General features: G+C 45.4%; 1 long non-coding RNA gene across 1 annotated transcript; it reads left to right on the top strand.

The window, feature by feature from the left end:
- The first annotated feature begins 1,378 nt into the window (after nt 1–1,378).
- LOC116661493 lies at nt 1,379–5,356 on the top strand. Its single transcript, XR_004317368.1, has 4 exons — nt 1,379–1,539; nt 2,318–2,459; nt 4,642–4,759; nt 4,898–5,356. It is a non-coding gene; the product is annotated as an uncharacterized LOC116661493 (long non-coding RNA).
- Nucleotides 5,357–16,873: the final 11,517 nt, after the last annotated feature.

Here is a 16,873-nt window from a genome sequence, read left to right as displayed (position 1 = left end):
GCTGAAAGCTTCAAGTGCAGAGCTGAGGCTTCCGTGAAGAAGAATTCTACCCGTAGACAGTAGCTTCCATCCATGTCCCTGAGTTCCACCTGCCTTCCTTGATGGCTTACCCTACAGATTTCAGCTCTGCCCAGCCAGTACCCACAGTCACTAAGCCAATTCCATGCAATAATTCTCTTGATAAATACTTCCTACCCATTCTGTTTCTCTGGTTGAACCCTGCCCAGTAGCTTGTTCTATGCCACCTCTGGTCTGACCAGTTGCCTCTAAGCTATTTCTGAAAAATACGAAATGGGGCTCCCTAATTTTTAGTCCAGACCTTCATGACCTTGACAATGTGTATCAAGCATTTCCTACCTAGGCAGAATTAATTTACCCTGACTCTCAGTCACATTCTGGCCAAGGTAAAATGAGGCTCTTGAACGCTTTGCCTTTGCTGGTTTTTCAATCCCTCACTTGTGCTTTAACTTGATTTACTTGATTTACTTGATTTTTACTTGATCTTGGGATTCTTTGCACATTTTGTTCACCTGATGTTACTTTTAATGGTAAGATCTTCTAAATACATCTTACTGAGAAAGGGGGAAGTGGTTAGAGTACAAGCTTAGCATGCACAAGGTCCTGGGTTCAATCCCCAGTACCTCCATTAAAAATGAATAAATAGATTCTACATATGAGCAATCTCATATGGTATTTTTCTTTCTCTTTCTGCCTTATTTCACTTAGAATGACATTCTCCAGGGACATCCATGTTGCTGCAAATGGCGTTATGTTGTCATTTTTATGGTTGAATAGTATTCCATTGTATAAATTTACCACATCTTCTTTATCCAATCATCTGTCAATGGACATTTAGGCTGTTTCCATGTCTTGGCTATTGCAAATATTGCTGCTATGAACATTGGGGTGCAGGTGTCTTTTTGAAGTAGGGAAACATAAATACAAAACAGAAACAGACTCATAGACATAGACTACAAACTTGTGGTTGCCAAGGGGGAGGGGGGTGGGAAGGGACAGACTGGGAGTTCAAAATTTGTAGATACTGACAGGCACATGTAGAATAGATAACCAAGATTATACTGTATAGCACAGGGAAATATATACAAGATCTTGTGGTAGCTCACAGTGAAAAACAATATGACAATGAATATATGTATGTTCATGTATAACTGAAAAATTGTGCTCTACACTGGAAATTGACACAACATTGTAAACTGACTATAACTCAATACAAAAAAATGTTAAAAAAATAAAAATAAAAAGAATGAATAAATAAACCTAATTACTAAACCCCCGCAAAAAACCAACCAACCAACCAACCAACAAATACATATTACTGAGAATGGAATATTCCACCACCCTTATCACTCAGTTAACAGCTGCTCTTAAACATCTAAAGTGAAGACAAATAGCCAAGCATAACCAAGAATGTAAGTCTCCAGGAAATACAAGGATCCTGGGTCTGTGAGCTGAAACAATCCTGCACATTGGGAGAATTACCAGCTCCCTTTGGAATTGGGGGCTGAAAAGGGGTCTTGGGTAAGTGAGACTAAAGAACCCAGAGTTTTCAAGATCTGAGCATTTAAGCATCCCTCTCTTTATTCTGCAAATATAAACTTGCCAAATACCTGGACTATAATTTTTAAAAGTAATAAACAATGCAGATTCCATTAATGTTTGTCCCTGTTGGGTGAGCAGGGGATGGGCAAGACTGGTTGACCTTTTTTGTGCAGTTTATACAATGGAGAATATTGTCCTCTGAAGTCCAAGGGAAACAGAATGAGCCCAGTAGATCCTTCTGTCAGAGGTTTCGAGGGGCTGAGAGTAGGCTGGGATGGGGAGGGAGGGGGTCCCCATAGCAACAGCTGATGTCAGTGAAAATTACTTAGAAGACAAAGTTTCCCAGAGTTTTCTACTCTCAGACCATCCCAGCCACAAGATTCAGAGCTTGTTGATCTGCAGTGAGCATGAGACTTTGAAAAAGCCCCTGCCCCTCTCTGGAATGAAGTGGGGCTGGAATACTAGTGTCAAAACCTTTCAGCCATAACCTGGAGTGGACTGCCCTTCCTCCTTCACTCCGTGCATCCATTTTCTTCTTGCTTCTGGCTTGTGCCACAAGGGATTGGCTGCTTTGGAATAGGACGTTCTGGTTGCTCATCCAGTGTCCAGCCCTATATCTAAGGCACCTGCCGAAGGCCTGTCTGGGCCTGGCAGGAGGACATCTGCACAGGCTGCCAGCAATGAGGAGTGCCCCAGCCTCTCAGCTGGTCTCTTGCAGGCTGCACTGTGGCTCTGACTTATCTTTCTCCTCCCACAGCTTGCAGCCAGGGAGGGAGAGCTCAGTTTGGAGCAACAAAAGGCATCAGCCCCATGGATGTTCTCAGGCTTCTGCCCTCAAGGCCAGCAATGAGCTCCTGCTCTGGAGGCTGTAGCTGGTCTCAGCTGTGCCCACTCTGCAGGTCAGTGACCACAGCTGGTGTCTGGGGATCTGACAGTTCAGGATAGTGTTGCTTCTGGCCTTTTGAATGTGATGAGAGATGAGCAGGGTATGGGGTAGAGGGTTTACTCACAATATAAACTTGTAACTAACTGGGGGTGATATTTTGGAAAAATATTAATATGCTTGCCCTTTTGCCTTTTTGAGTATGTAACATTCTCTAATTTTCCTGAAGCATTCATTTACATGGGAAAGATTAAGATTGTGCTAGAGGGAATACAGAAAGGAAGAAAGCATTAATACTTAACCTTTTGACACTCAAGATTTTTATAGCTTTAAAAAATATAATTGAATTACAATAACTACATATTCAAAGTGTACAATTTGATGAGTTTTTTTTTACCTATGCAGTTCAAGTTCAAAGCATCCAGGTTAGAGAGCCTGGAAGAAGCCCATGTTGTAGCTCAAGTTCAAAAACACTCTGCTTGCACTCAGCTTTTTTTCCATTCCGGCCTTCAACTGATTAGATGAGGCCCACCCACATTATGGAAGGCAATCTTCTTACTCAAAGCCCACTAATTTAAGTGTAAACCCTATCCAAAAACACCCTCACAGAAACATCCAGAATAATGTTTGACCAAATATCTGGACACCCCATGGCCCAGCCAAATTGACACATAAAATTAACCACCAAGGTATGAATGGAATACTAAGTAGCCATTAAAAAGGAAAGGTAGCTCTATATATACCAAAATGAATATCTCTCCAAGAAAAATTATTAAGTGGAAAAAAAAAACTGCAGACACTATGTAAAATATGCTACTATTGTAAAAAATTTTAATAACATACATGGTTCTGATTGCAGATACATAGTATATATCTCAACAGACATACAAGAAATTATTATGGGGGTGGAGGAGGTTGCCTCCAAAAAGAGGAACTGAGTGATTAGGGGATTGAAAAGAAATAGACCAACTTTTTATTTCAGTCTACATCTTTCCTATTTTTTGGCATGTATCGAAGCCTTTGCTTTAAATGTCAGCTCCATAGATTAGTGATGTGTCCCAGTCTTTCCTCCTTGAGGGCTGCAGGCACAGGGGTGGCTACTTTAGAGCAAAAATGATGATAAGGGGGGATGGGCTGGGATGAAGACCAGAGAATGCTTGAGAGTGGCATGGCCTCACCCGTTTGCTGTGGGATGGACAGTCCAGGCCACAGACTGAGGAAGACAAGGCTGGAGTTTGGGAAAATGGGGGTGGCACAGGGCACTGTGAGAATCAGGATGAGGTTGAGTCAATTAAGAAGCACCATGGCTCCACTAAGCCAAGCTTTTTCTTTGCAGTGAAGTCAGGCCTGTTTACTTCTCCATCCAAAGATGGGAAAGATGACATAAATCCCATAGGCCTTTAAACTCACCCAGAGGAAATCTCTTTCTAAACTAGACTCTGCCCTGACATTTTGGCCTTGCAAACCTATGTAAAGAGACCACTCTCTACAGGGGGCCCAAAGAGGAAATCCCTGCATGAGGTGAACAGATAAACCCTCTGTTTGTCAGCAATTTAAAGATTTGGACTCCACAATAAGGTTTTGCTCAAAAAAGAAAAGATAAAAGAAAAAGAAAGAAAGAAAGAAAGAAAGAAAGAAAGAAAGAAAGAAAGAAAGAAAGAAAGGAAGAAAGAAAGAAAGAAAGAAAGAAAGGGAGGGAGGGAGGGAGGAAGGAAGGAAGGAAGGAAAGAAGGAAGAAAGAAGGAAAGAAGGAAGAAAGAAGGAAAGAAGGAAAGAAAGAAAAGAAAAACCAGCATGTGTTGCAACTTCATGATCAACATATGGTAGTGGTTACCAGCAATGCTGTCATGTGCTGTGAAGTTCCAAATTTCCCCAGCTCTCTTCCCTCTTTCCCATGTCCCTCCCTCCCTAGTCCCTTCTCCCACATCCCCTGACTTCCCTGGACTCTAGGCTGAGTTGATTCCCTACTTCCCCATCTCACCCTGACCACCCCACTCCATCCTTTGTCAGATGTTTTCAAAGCAGTGAACAGAACCCCAGCCCTGCTGCCACTCACTTAACCAACCCATGGACACATTTTAAAGCAAATTTTTGGTATTTCCACTGTTTTATTGGCATTTCTCTGGGGAGGAGGAGGAAGGGAATTCTTTAATAGATGTTTTTTCTTTCTTCTTTTTTTTCCTTTCCCTTTTTCCCAGAAAGCCAACATATCATGGCTCAGGACCCAGCGAAGAACCAACTGCTATGTCCTACTAAAATCAGAAGGAAAAAGTTTAAAAAGGCATTTGTCCCACTGGTCTATCTGTCCTTAAAAATGTAAGTTTCTTTTTTCATTGTAATGTGTAATTAAAAGCTTGTTTATTTCCTGGACTCTTTGAAGAGGTTTAAGTGCATTTGGTGGATTTCTGAGAAAAGTACAGCTTGTATCTTCACTATCTTGCATCATGTTTCCAGCACCCTATTCCAAAAGACAAATATAACCAAGGCTTCTGAGAGCTTCCAAGATCCAACAGTGCCGGTGGCAGCTTCTTTGCTTTGATGTAACCACCACCCTCACATGACAGCATTGCTCTTTGGATGGACAGCCCGATTCCACGCTCCTGCCAGAACCATCCCACTTGAGGCAAAAATAAATGTCTGCTATACATTCTTGCCTGGTGTGTGGTCAATGACGCCAGTCTCCAAACCAGAAGTTATTTACACCAAATGCCTAAGCAAAAGGATTACTCAAGCCCCTCATCCACCCTGATTAGCAGGTACTATTGGTCCTATCACCAAAATATGGTTTACAAGTGGCTCTTTCTCCCCATCTCCACGGCCATCACTCTAATCCAAGCTACCATTTTCTGTTGCCTTGAACACGCAGGGGTTTCCCTGACTCTCTGCTTTCACTCATGGCAGAAATTTTTACTGAAAAGTTCTCTCTAATACTCTCACCAAAAAAAAAAAAAAAAAAAAGAAAAAGAAAAAGAAAAAAAAAAAAAAAGAAAGAAAGAAAGAAAGAAAGAAAGAAAGAAAAAAAAATTCTCTATTTTTTCCTTCTTTGCTTCACTCCTCTGCCTACCACTTCATTTTTCAAGCAGACCTTATAATCCCACAGTCCTGGAATTACAGTACGGCTGTAAAACAGCCTAACAATTTCCCTGTTTTTGTGGGAGCCAGAAACAGAGATGCCAATTCACTAGAGGTCCTGGAGGGCGTGGGAAGAGTGTGTCTGGATCCAGCAGCAGAGCCAGAGATGAGATATTCCCGGGATGGGAAGGGATAAAGTCCTGTGGCACCTGAGAGCAGTGAGGAGCCCAGCCAAGGCTCCAGGGAAGGAGTCACCAGATCAGATAATGTGGCAGCCTGGGGTAGCAAGGAGGACTTTCAGGGCAGAGAGTCATTGAAGGGACTACCCTCGTCTTGAACACTCAGGTCCTATGGAAATTAAATCTATGTTAATTGTTTTCTTATCACTCAGATCAGCAATGACCTGGCTTACTGAACCATTATAAACTCATGTTCTTAAGGACCTTCTGAGAAAGTGACATTTCTTCATCCTCCCTCCTCCTAGAGCAACAAAAGCTTAATTCATCTTGGATTAGCTCTGTTTTTTCTGAACTTGCTTCTCTTCTTTCTGTAGCAATTTTTGTCATCTATGCACTCAGAAATGGAGTAATTGCACATGTGTTAGGTCTCAACCCTATACCTGGTGCCCATTCTCTCTTTTTTTTAATTGAAGTATAGTTAATTTACAATGTTGTGTTAGTTTCTGGTGTATAGCATAGTGATTCAGTTATACATATATATTCTTTTTTGTATTCCTTTTAATTATAGGTTATTACAAGGTACTGAATATAGCTCCCTGTGCTATATGGTAGAACCTTGTTTTTTTGAAGCTCGTTCTTAATTGACCAGGCAGGATCTCCTGTGTACAAAAGTCTAGGTGTCTGCAAGAAGGTCTGACTCCTACTCTGTGGCCGTACTCCAGGGAGGAGGGGGTGTTGAATGGGCAAGACTTAGAACATGTGGAGAGGGCACTAGTACACCCCTCTGTTACATGCCTGCTATACTCACTTACAAATCAGCCCATCCTTGTGTAGTGCAATGTGATTAGGGCTTTGGGGACAGTCATGTTCCTCATCCCATTTCCCTTGTGACTAGTCTCAGCTCATCACTGTAGCCCCTTAAATCACCTGTCTACCGCCAAGACACTGGTGCACAGGGTAAGCCTTATAGAGGACTTCGTGAGGAAGAGATGTTATTCTGCACTCACTCAGAAATGTCTGCTCTAAGTCTGTCCTTCCCTCAAGTTCTTCTCCCTAGGGCAGCTCCTCCTTCCTTCTCTCTCTCTGCTTCCCAAGTCTCCTCTTTTTCGTCTCAAACCAAACAGTTCCAGCAAGCGCCCTCCCCAATTCCTCCCTCTCCAAATCTGGGGTGTCTGTGTCCTCAAGTGCAGAGCCAAATCAAGCAGTTCATCTATTGTTTTGCCAAACACAGTCCTGGGGGCCACCACTCCCTTCTAGCTGTGTGGCTCCTTCAGGGTTGCAGCACTAGGGCTTAGCCAGACTCCTGTCCTTACCAAGCTTCCTTATAGGGCCATGCTCTCCGCATCCATTATTGTGTTCAGGGCTTCTTGGATGAGGAGCCTGAGGGAAGGACAGCTGAAGTCAACTGCTGAGGGTTACCCAGAAACAAGCAGTGGAGTGTGGATTTCAGCTGAGGTCTCCTGACTTGAGGTCAAGCATTTTGTCCTCTTATTAATCTAAGCAAAGGAAACGCCTGTGAAGTGAGCTCATTTTCCAACCATTGAAAACCCTAGGATGTTCCTGGTTCCCACTGGTCTTCAGGAAAGGCAAATGAAACTGTCTAGGTTAATTTCTTGGCCTTGATCCTGGGCAAGTTAAAGTTGAGGCATGTTTTGTCATACATACTTGTGAACATCTAGAAAATGTTGACTTGCCTGACCCAAGTCCTGATTGAAAGGACAGGGGTCAGCAGGTAAACCAATAACTAACAGAATGTGATATGTCCCCAGACTCTGAGGGGACACAATCCATAATTAATTCTGGAGAAGGAGGTCTCACAGAGGAGGTGACATTTGAGAACTGAGCTGGACCTTGAATGAGTCTGTCAGGTGGAAAGTGAGCCAGCTCTCAGCTTCCAGTTTGCAGGTGCCCAAGGCATAAAGTTCCCTTGGTTGTTCTGGAGCCCCGTTTATCCCAGCCTCTGCCACATGTGACCCACACTTGACCCCAGGGCTATTCTGTTCATGTTTTTGAGATCATGGTGGTGATGGTGATGGTAAAGGAGATGCCATATCTTCCCAGGGTCCTGGGATAGATCCAGTGGGTTTGTCTCTTAGAAAGGTTATGATGATTTTGCCAAAGCATCCACTGACTAGAAACGTCTTAGGATTAGAGGGAAGGTGACCTCTGTGGCAGACAGGTCCAGAGGCAGGAGCTTCCAAACCTTCTCAGGTCATCAGGCTTCAGAGGTCCTGGAGGGAAGGGAATCTGAGAAGTGCAACAGGTAGCGTTAACATTGCCCTTCAGCTGAGACCCAGTCTTTAGCCCGGGGGTTTTCCGGAACCATTGTAAAGGCCCTGAGGTGTCCAGGGTGTTAGAAGGGCAGCGAGGACCTCTCTGAGGTGGTCTTCCTGGCAGGACTCACAAAGGTTTAACTGAAAGGAATCAAAGGACTGGTCAAAGGTGTGGACACAGTTAAGGGAGCCGAAGGGATGTCAAAGCCCCTAGAACCAGATTCCGAGGAAGTGTGAACAGTTCTAGGCTGAAGGGACCAGGGGAGGGAACTGTGTCACCTGCGAGGGGGCTATTTGTGTGTGTGGTGCGCGTGTGTGTGTATGTGTACAGATGGGGATGAACACCTAGTCCTTTCTCTCCCCCTGCCCTGCCATCTTCTACTGGTGCCTCCCATTGACCAAACCCAAGCAGAAGCCAGGAAGCAGGGGCACACGGGTGATGCAGTCCCTATCTGTCAGCCCCCCAGGGCAGATCACAGCAAAGAAGGGGTGGCAGAAGGAATATGTAAAAAATTAATAAACAGAAACCTCAATTAAATAGAGTCAAGAGACCAAAAGAGGGGAGGGGGTGGGGTAGGGGTGTTGCGGGCTGTGCTCTCACGCCCTGTCACAATAGCAGAGCCTAACAGGAGGAAGAAAGACTCCTCTTTGTTCCTGGCAAGTACTCAGCCAATGAAAAGCCATTGGTTCTGCCTACCAGCGGCATCCTGACTTCCCTTCCCCTCTATAAAAGCATTCTTCTTTCCTTGCTGTGTGAGGACTTGCCCATGGCTTGCCATGGTCACAGACCCCAAATTGCAATTCTCTCCTGATCTCGAATAAGCCTATTTTTTTTGCTGGAGAAATATATAGCAGTCTATTTATTTCAGGTCAACAAATACACAAGAGAATGGGGGCAGGAGGGAAGCAGCCACTGTTGAGAGAGAGAGAGAGCTCACCAACCGGCAGGAGAGACAGACTGCGTGATCTCCAAGGGCCTTCCTGAAACAAGGCCAGGAGGCTGTGCCAGGGTCCTTGCCATCCTTTGAGAAAGGCTGGAGCACATCTCTCAGAGATCCCACCAGACACTTAAATGGGTTCAGGACGACGCACTTCAGGGAGAGGGTGGGGTGTGGGGGCCTCTTTCAGCTGCGGCCAGCGGGAGCCCCTCCAGCCCTCCTGCAGGTCAACAGCCTGTGGCCGCTCCGAGCTCAGGTCCTCTGGCCCCTGACATGGGGCCACAGAGAGATGGCTTGTTGCTAAAATGACCAGACAGAGAGAACTCAGAAGATCTCTATGCCATGGCTCAAGTCCACTTTACAACAGATGTACAAGTATGCCGTCCTGGACCCCAGCCTCAGACATGTCCTTAAAACACCCTTGGTCCCCCGGGTGGCCTCGATGACTCTGTAATTCTTGACTTTGCTGAAACACTTCCTCTATTTGCTGCAAGGTCCCAAGTTGATCCACATCACAACTCAGACTTGCAGAGAAAACAGCTTTTTAACTGTTGTATAAGGTAGATCCAATCTGCCCAATAAGCTACCAACCACAAAGGAGAAAGAAAAGCAAAACACCTTTTGTCCATTCCAGAGACTTCATCAGATGACTTCGTTTAAATGATTCCTCTGGGTGATGTCACTTGGACAGCTTAGCTCAGCTTTCTATCCCCTCCTCCCTCCTCTCTGCAGAAGGGTGCCTGGGATATGGACTGGGTAGGTTTCTGGCCTGTGTCCCCCTGGCAGATGGACAGGCCTTCTGACCTACCCAGTGGTTCCAATCTCCCTGGCCTCCACTGGCATACCTCTGTCCTGGCCTGACCTGGCTCCAAGCACTGAATTCAGTGAGATGTGGGCATGGGGAGGTCCGAGTCCAGGAGGCGGCTGGTCTTGTGTGGTCAGGTGTTGCTGTGTTTATTTGGCAAAGCCCAGATGAAGCCTGTGCTGGGTGGTCTGTGATGGAGCCCACAGCCAGCCTGACATCAAGCCAGCAGTCAGCTGGCTCCAGCAGTAGACCCAGTGTCCTCAGAAGTCCCACTGTTACCTGGGAGTAGAGGCATCTGAGCTGTACTCCCTAAAAGGTCCCCTTCACCCCTGCCCCTTTGATAATCCAACTTGAAACTCCTGGGATTCTGGCCCAGGGCATCCCAGAGCTGGTGAGTGGGCTGTGGCCCGGGGGAAACCAACCAAGAACAGGCTGGTTTTGCCAAGTTGTGGCCCTGGAGGAGAAATCCTGGCTCTCCTCAGGGACAGAAGGTGCCAGAGGGCTGTGGGAGGGCTTGCCTGCTCTCTGGCAGGAGGTCTCTTGCCCCAGGAATGCCCTGCCCCTGCCCCTGCCCCTTCCCCACTTCCCAGTACTAGACCTCATAGCAAACAGACAAAGCTTATACTCAACACGTCAGCAAAGCTGGATCACAGGCACAAAAAAGATGGGGGGGTGCCTGAGAGCTGGAAAAGCCATCCAAGGGCTCGTGCTAACTCTGTTGTTCCTCACACAGGATTCAGGGCCCTCGAAAGTTCTGGATCTGGTCCCTCATAATGAGCTCTCCTGCCCCAGAAGCTTAACTCAGAAACAGCATTCTCTTGCTGATTCTGCAACTTTTGTCAGATGGCGAACGCAGCTTACCTCACACTCCTTTGACATTTCTGAGCCTTGCCCTCTGCCAGGCCCTGGGTAGATGCTGAGAAGACATGGTTCCTGGCCTCGAGGGCCCACAGTCACAGAAGAGACAGACATATACAATGAATGATATCTACAAATAATTCCTATTTTTGAGACACCTTCTATGTGCCAAAATTTTTACATATGTATTCATCCCAACACCCCTGAGAGTGGGCATGTCTCCAGGTTACGGATGGGGGAACCTGAAGCTCAGAGTGGTCAGGGCCACCCATCCAGTAAGTGGCAAAGCAAGATTCACATCTGTGGCTCCCAGGCTGTTCCACTGCCCCGGCCGCCTCCAGCCATGATGCCCTGGGAATCACAAGGGTCTCCTCCCAGACAGCCCAGCTTGTCGGGGAGGCTGAGTCTGTTCAGCTGTCGTTCTCAGGCACAGGCCAAATGCACCCTGCATTGGCGCAGATAACCTGGCTTCTTGATTCACATGAGGGTCCCTCAGGGTCTCTGTGCATCAGGGACCGTGGGAGGCAGTGGCAGAAGGAGGGACTGTGTGCTGGCCACCGACCTGGGCTCGGGGGGATCAGGCTTGGCAAACCTCACCCTCCCTGAACGGCAGGGCCTACTGCTTCTGCAATGCCAAGAAACTCAATGGAAAGAGGATGGCTTGTGTGTGGGTCAGAAACAGCAGGAAATGGAAGGCCCTGTCCAAGGGTTTCCCTCCAACAAAGAAGAAAGGTCCAGCACAGCCTGTGGGCAGGGTTAGGGGGATTCCAATGGTGTTGGCAGATTTAGCACATAAAAATCAGGATGCACAGTTAAATTTGAACTTCATCTAAACAACAATTTTTTTTAGGATGATTACTTATAGCTATCATATTGGAGACACACACAGAAAGAATTATTTATTATGTAGGCAGATAGGCAGAGGGTCCCCAGAGAAAGAGAACTAGACATGGCTTTCTTGTCATAAGAGAAGCCATTTTTGGCCCAGGTCTTTCTGAGATCTAAGCCTGGCCACAATGCTTGTCCTTGAACAGGTCTCAGGGACAATGATCTTTAGAGAACAAAAGGACAAAGAGAAGCGACAATAGCAAAGAAAACAAATCTCTTGTAAAGACTCCCAGTTCCATTTCATTGGTCACGACTAGTCTAAAGCATTGTCTTGAGCTTTTTGGGGAATTTAAATCCTGCCTCAGGAGCTCAAAAACCAGATCAACTGGAATCTGAGAGATGATGATGTTGACTTTTTCTGACCCTCATGACTTCAGCTTAAGTTTGGACTCTGCCTACCGTCCAAATCCCGTCATGAATGTGCATGTACCCATGGCTTAAAATTTCCCGTTTTGCTGTTCAGAGAAACACTGCTTTGGGAAAGCTCCCTGTTCTTACTTGCTGCAAGTAATAAATCCTTCCTTCTTCTCTTTGGCTTGGTTGTGTCTTTTGGTTCGACACCCACCAAGAGGTGAACCACAGTTGTCAGGTAATATTTATTTCTTTGAAATGCAAATCTAACAGAGCATCCTGTATTTTTTTTCCTCCAGCAATGCAAAGTTAAGGACATCCAAGGATTAGCTACAGCAGACAGCTGGGCCACGAGGGTGATGGGAGGGAAACCGCCCGCCCCCCAGCAACCTGGTGGAGCAACGTGGGCAGAGGAACCCAGCCAACCCAGAGCCAGAGCTCAGCCAGGCTAGGAGGGAATGGGCAGAGGGGGTGGTGAGGGAAGGAGTAAATGCCCACACTTTTTTCTCTCCTCCTCTGATCTCCAGCTGTACCTCCTTTAGCAAGGGAGTCCCTTGATGCCATCCTTGATGCCAGTTCCTTAGTCCGGAGCAGGGAAGAGAATGGATCAGCAGAAACAAAACATCTAACCCAGTTTATAAGCAGGGGCCTATTCTCTCCTCACTGCTTCCTCACTGGTTTGGACTACCTCCCTCCTCTAGGACCTACAATGGCTCCCACTGCCTAAAGCACCAAGTCCAATCTTTTTAGCACTTAAGCAGTCTTTCCCCTTTAGTCCCCTAACATAGAGCCAATGTTCTGAGCAGGCAGTGCTCCAGGGTGAACCAACACCTCACTGTGGCTCCATCCAGCCCCAGGGCCTTTGCTTCTGCTCTTCCCTTGGGCAGTCTTGGAATTCAGAGCTGGGAGGGCTCTCAAGGGACTCTGTTCTCACTCCCTTAAGGGGCCAGACTGGAAACTTCAGGCTTGGCAAGGGTAAAGATTGCGCTTAAAGCTACTTCTTTTCCAGTCAACTAATTCCACCCTCCCTAACCCCCCCCCCGACCACCACCATGCCACCCTGTGCCCTTAAGGTCCAACCACAGTCTCTTCCAGGAAGCCACCCAGGCCTGTAGGGCCTGCACTTGGATGGGTAGCTGTGGCTCTCTCCCTGTCCTACCTCCTGCCTGGCTCTGTGGCCCTTTTCCCTGATCAGAGTATAAGTTTCTTTTTCTAAGCTTTTCCTTCAGCACAGTGCTGGGAATATAAACGCAATGATTTTCTTTTTAAATTACATCCTTTGATTATAGTTCAAAAATTTAATCATAGCTATCAAATAATTAAAGATCTGCCTAATTTGGTACTTGTGGTATAATGGGGGAAAAAAACAACAGACTTTGGAATCAAATAACCTGGGTTTATTTACTTTTTTTTCAATAAATCTTTGCTGAATTTACTTTTTTTTTTTTAACATTTTTTATTGATTTATAATCATTTTACAATGTTGTGTCAAATTCCAGTGTTCAGCACAATTTTTCAGTCATTCATGGACATATACACACTCATTGTCACATTTTTTTCTTTGTGAGTTATCATAACATTTTGTGTATATTTCCCTGTGCTATACAGTGTAATCTTGTTTATCTATTCTACAATTTTGAAATCCCAGTATATACCTTCCCACCCTCCACCCCCCTGGTAACCACAAGTCTGTATTCTCTGTCTGTGAGTCTATTTCTGTCCTGTATTTACGCTTTGTTTTTGTTTTTTAGATTCCACATATGAGCGATCTCATATGGTATTTTTCTTTCTCTTTCTGGCTTACTTCACTTAGAATGACATTCTCCAGGAGCATCCATGTTGCTACAAATGGCATTATGTTGTCGGTTTTTATGGCTGAGTAGTATTCCGTTGTATAAATATACCACTTCTTCTTTATCCAGTCACCTGTTGATGGACATTTAGGCTGTTTCCATGTTTTGGCTATTGTAAATAGTGCTGCTATGAACATTGGGGTGCAGGTGTCATCCTGAAGTAGATTTCCTTCTGGATACAAGCCCAGGAGTGGGATTCCTGGGTCATATGGTAAGTCTATTCCTAGTCTTTTGAGGAATCTCCACACTGTTTTCCATAGTGGCTGCACCAAACTGCATTCCCACCAGCAGTGTAGGAGGGTTCCCCTTTCTCCACAGCCTCTCCAGCATTTGTCATTTGTGGATTTTTGAATGACGGCCATTCTGACTGGTGTGAGGTGATACCTCATTGTAGTTTTGATTTGCATTTCTCTGATAATTAGTGATATTGAGCGTTTTTTCATGTACTTTTTGATCATTTGTATGTCTTCCTTGGAGAATTGTTTGTTTAGGTCTTCTGCCCATTTTTGGATTGGGTTGTTTATTTTTTTCTTCTTAAGTCGTATGAGCTGCTTATAAATTCTGGAGATCAAGCCTTTGTCAGTTTCACTTGCAAAATTTTTCTCCCATTCCGTAGGTTTTCTTCTTGTTTTACTTCTGGTTTCCTTTGCTGTGCAGAAGCTTGTAAGTTTCATTAGGTCCCACTTGTTTATTCTTGCTTTTATTTCTTCTAGGAAAAAATTTTTGAAATGTATGTCAGATAATGTTTTGCCTATGTTTTCCTCTAGGAGGTTTATTGTATCTTGTCTTATGTTTAAGTCTTTAATCCATTTTGAGTTGATTTTTGTATATGGTGTAAGGGAGTGTTCTAGCTTCATTGTTTTACATGCTGCTGTCCAGTTTTCCCAACACCATTTGCTGAAGAGACTGTCTTTATTCCATTGTATATTCTTGCCTCCTTTGTCAAAGATGAGTTGACCAAAAGTTTGTGGGTTCATTTCTGGGCTCTCTATTCTGTTCCATTGGTCTATATCTCTGTTTTGGTACCAATACCATGCTGTCTTGATGACTGTAGCTCTATAGTATTGTCTGAAGTCTGGGAGAGTTATTCCTCCAGCCCCTTTCTTTCTCTTCAGTAATGCTTTGGCAATTCTAGGTCTTTGATGGTTCCATATAAATTTTATTATGATTTGTTCTAGTTCTGTGAAATATGTCCTGGGTAATTGAATAGGGATTGCATTAAATCTGTAGATTGCCTTGGGCAGTGTGACCATTTTAACAATATTGATTCTTCCAATCCAAGAGCATGGAATATCTTTCCACTTTTTAGTCTTCTTTTGAATTTACTTTGATGGAAGAAATTTTTGCAGCTGGCAGTGTCACACGGGATCGGGGATCCAGTGTCCTGTCCAGGTAGAATGAGGACCTCTTCTCTGAGGACATGATAGCATTTGAACAAGATTAACTTTCCAACATAAAGTTTAATTTTTTAAATTAAAACCAAGCTTACCAAATATAGTTTTTGTGTTTTGTTTTTTTTTTTTCTCACAAGGACTTGTTGATTCAAAGGATTTATGGTGCTTTTTTCATGGGAGAAAGAATTTTCTCTAGCTTTTACTGTTCTTGAGTTTCAAGGAGTCTATGAACTCTTTTATATAGTGTAGAAATTGTCGTGTGCTTGGTGTTCGCTGCAGCCCCCTCAGCCTCTTCCTTCTGCTCGTCTTGGACACCCCCCTGAGCCCACCCCACTTAGGGTAGCCAGCTGTCACCACACATATGCCTGAGCACTGGCCTAGGGAGGAGTTAAATGCTCATTGTTTACTGACAATAAATACTTAAACACATCAACTGTTCCTTTGTGTTTGCTGATAGTACAACTGATCAGGACCTTATGGGGCCTTCCTGGGATAAACCCTTCCCCCATATCCTTTCCTTTACCTCCTACCCAGATAACAGTATCGGATGCACATTTCCTGAGTTGTTTTATAGATGTTAAACCCCCACCAAATGGAAGCCGTTCACCACCCGATGAGCACAATGTCCCCAGACCTACTGGAGTCTGAAGATTGATCATGTTAACCCCTGTGACCCTGCCCTGTTACCTCACCATCAACCAATCAAAGCACTGTGCACACACTGATCCCATAATTCCATGACTCCCCTCCTTCACCTGGCCTATAAAATGCCTCCCTCACCCACTGGGTGTTGGGCTGTTTTGAGCACTGGCTATACCTGGACTCCTTGCTGGGCGCCCTGCAGCCAACGCTGCCCTTTCCTTCACCATAACCTGATGTCAGGAGATTGGGTCCATTGTGTGTGGGTGAGTGGACCCTGGTTTGGTTCAGTAACAATAGTGCAGCTGGTATGATATTTTGATTTTTTTAGAAACAGTTCTTTTAGCTCAAAACAATGTAATGCAATTGTCTATTTGCCCGTGTGTGGTCTTGTATTTTGAATTTTTGTATTCATGAAGAAAAAGCTTGTTTTAAAAATCAGCCATTTCCTCAGCAACAAGAGACAGTTAAGCTGCAGTGTTGCTACCTATGCTCCCCACCCCCCGAGCTGCTCTCCGCCCCCCTGCACCTGGCCCCCCGCCCAGGGCAGCGGCTTGGGTGACATAGTTCAGCACATCCACACACAGTCCTTTATGAGTTAGTTAACTTTGCAGTTTTCCCCCAAGAACAATAGTCATATTACAGTTGTGGGACTCAAGGGCCCTTTTTGGTGATGAAGGAAGGGAGGGAGGGAGGAAGGCCCTGCCCTGGTGACTTGAAGCTGTCAACACCCCTCTCCCACTGTGAAAGTGTTAAAGCCCTTGGGGATCAGCCTCAGGGAGAACCCCGTATACACGAGCAACGTGCAGGTGTGTGACACTCACAAGCACGGGAGGCTTAAAGAGTGGAAACACTGTGTAGGGCTCCCTTGGCCTGTCCCCAGGCTCTGCTCCTGCTGAAATACACTCCCTCTGCCCTCTTCACCTCTTAAGGATCTCACATGCTTCAAACGCATCTCCTTCTTATGTGATACTTCCCTTCCTTTTATACAGATCACTCCTTGTCATCGGCCTGGGACCATTAAGATGACGGCCGGGCCTAGTCCTGAGCCAGTAGAAAGGATGTCACAAAAGGTGGACCAAAGCGATGGGGTATCATGGGGCCGACATCGGGAATGACTGCCGGGGAGAAACAACATAAAACAGACCTCTGGCAAGCAGAGGCTCTCGGGAGGGCGCTG

Source organism: Camelus ferus, chromosome 35, assembly GCF_009834535.1.
Source record: "Camelus ferus isolate YT-003-E chromosome 35, BCGSAC_Cfer_1.0, whole genome shotgun sequence".
Lineage (NCBI taxonomy): Eukaryota > Metazoa > Chordata > Mammalia > Artiodactyla > Camelidae > Camelus > Camelus ferus.
This window is presented reverse-complemented; position numbering and strand designations above follow the sequence as displayed.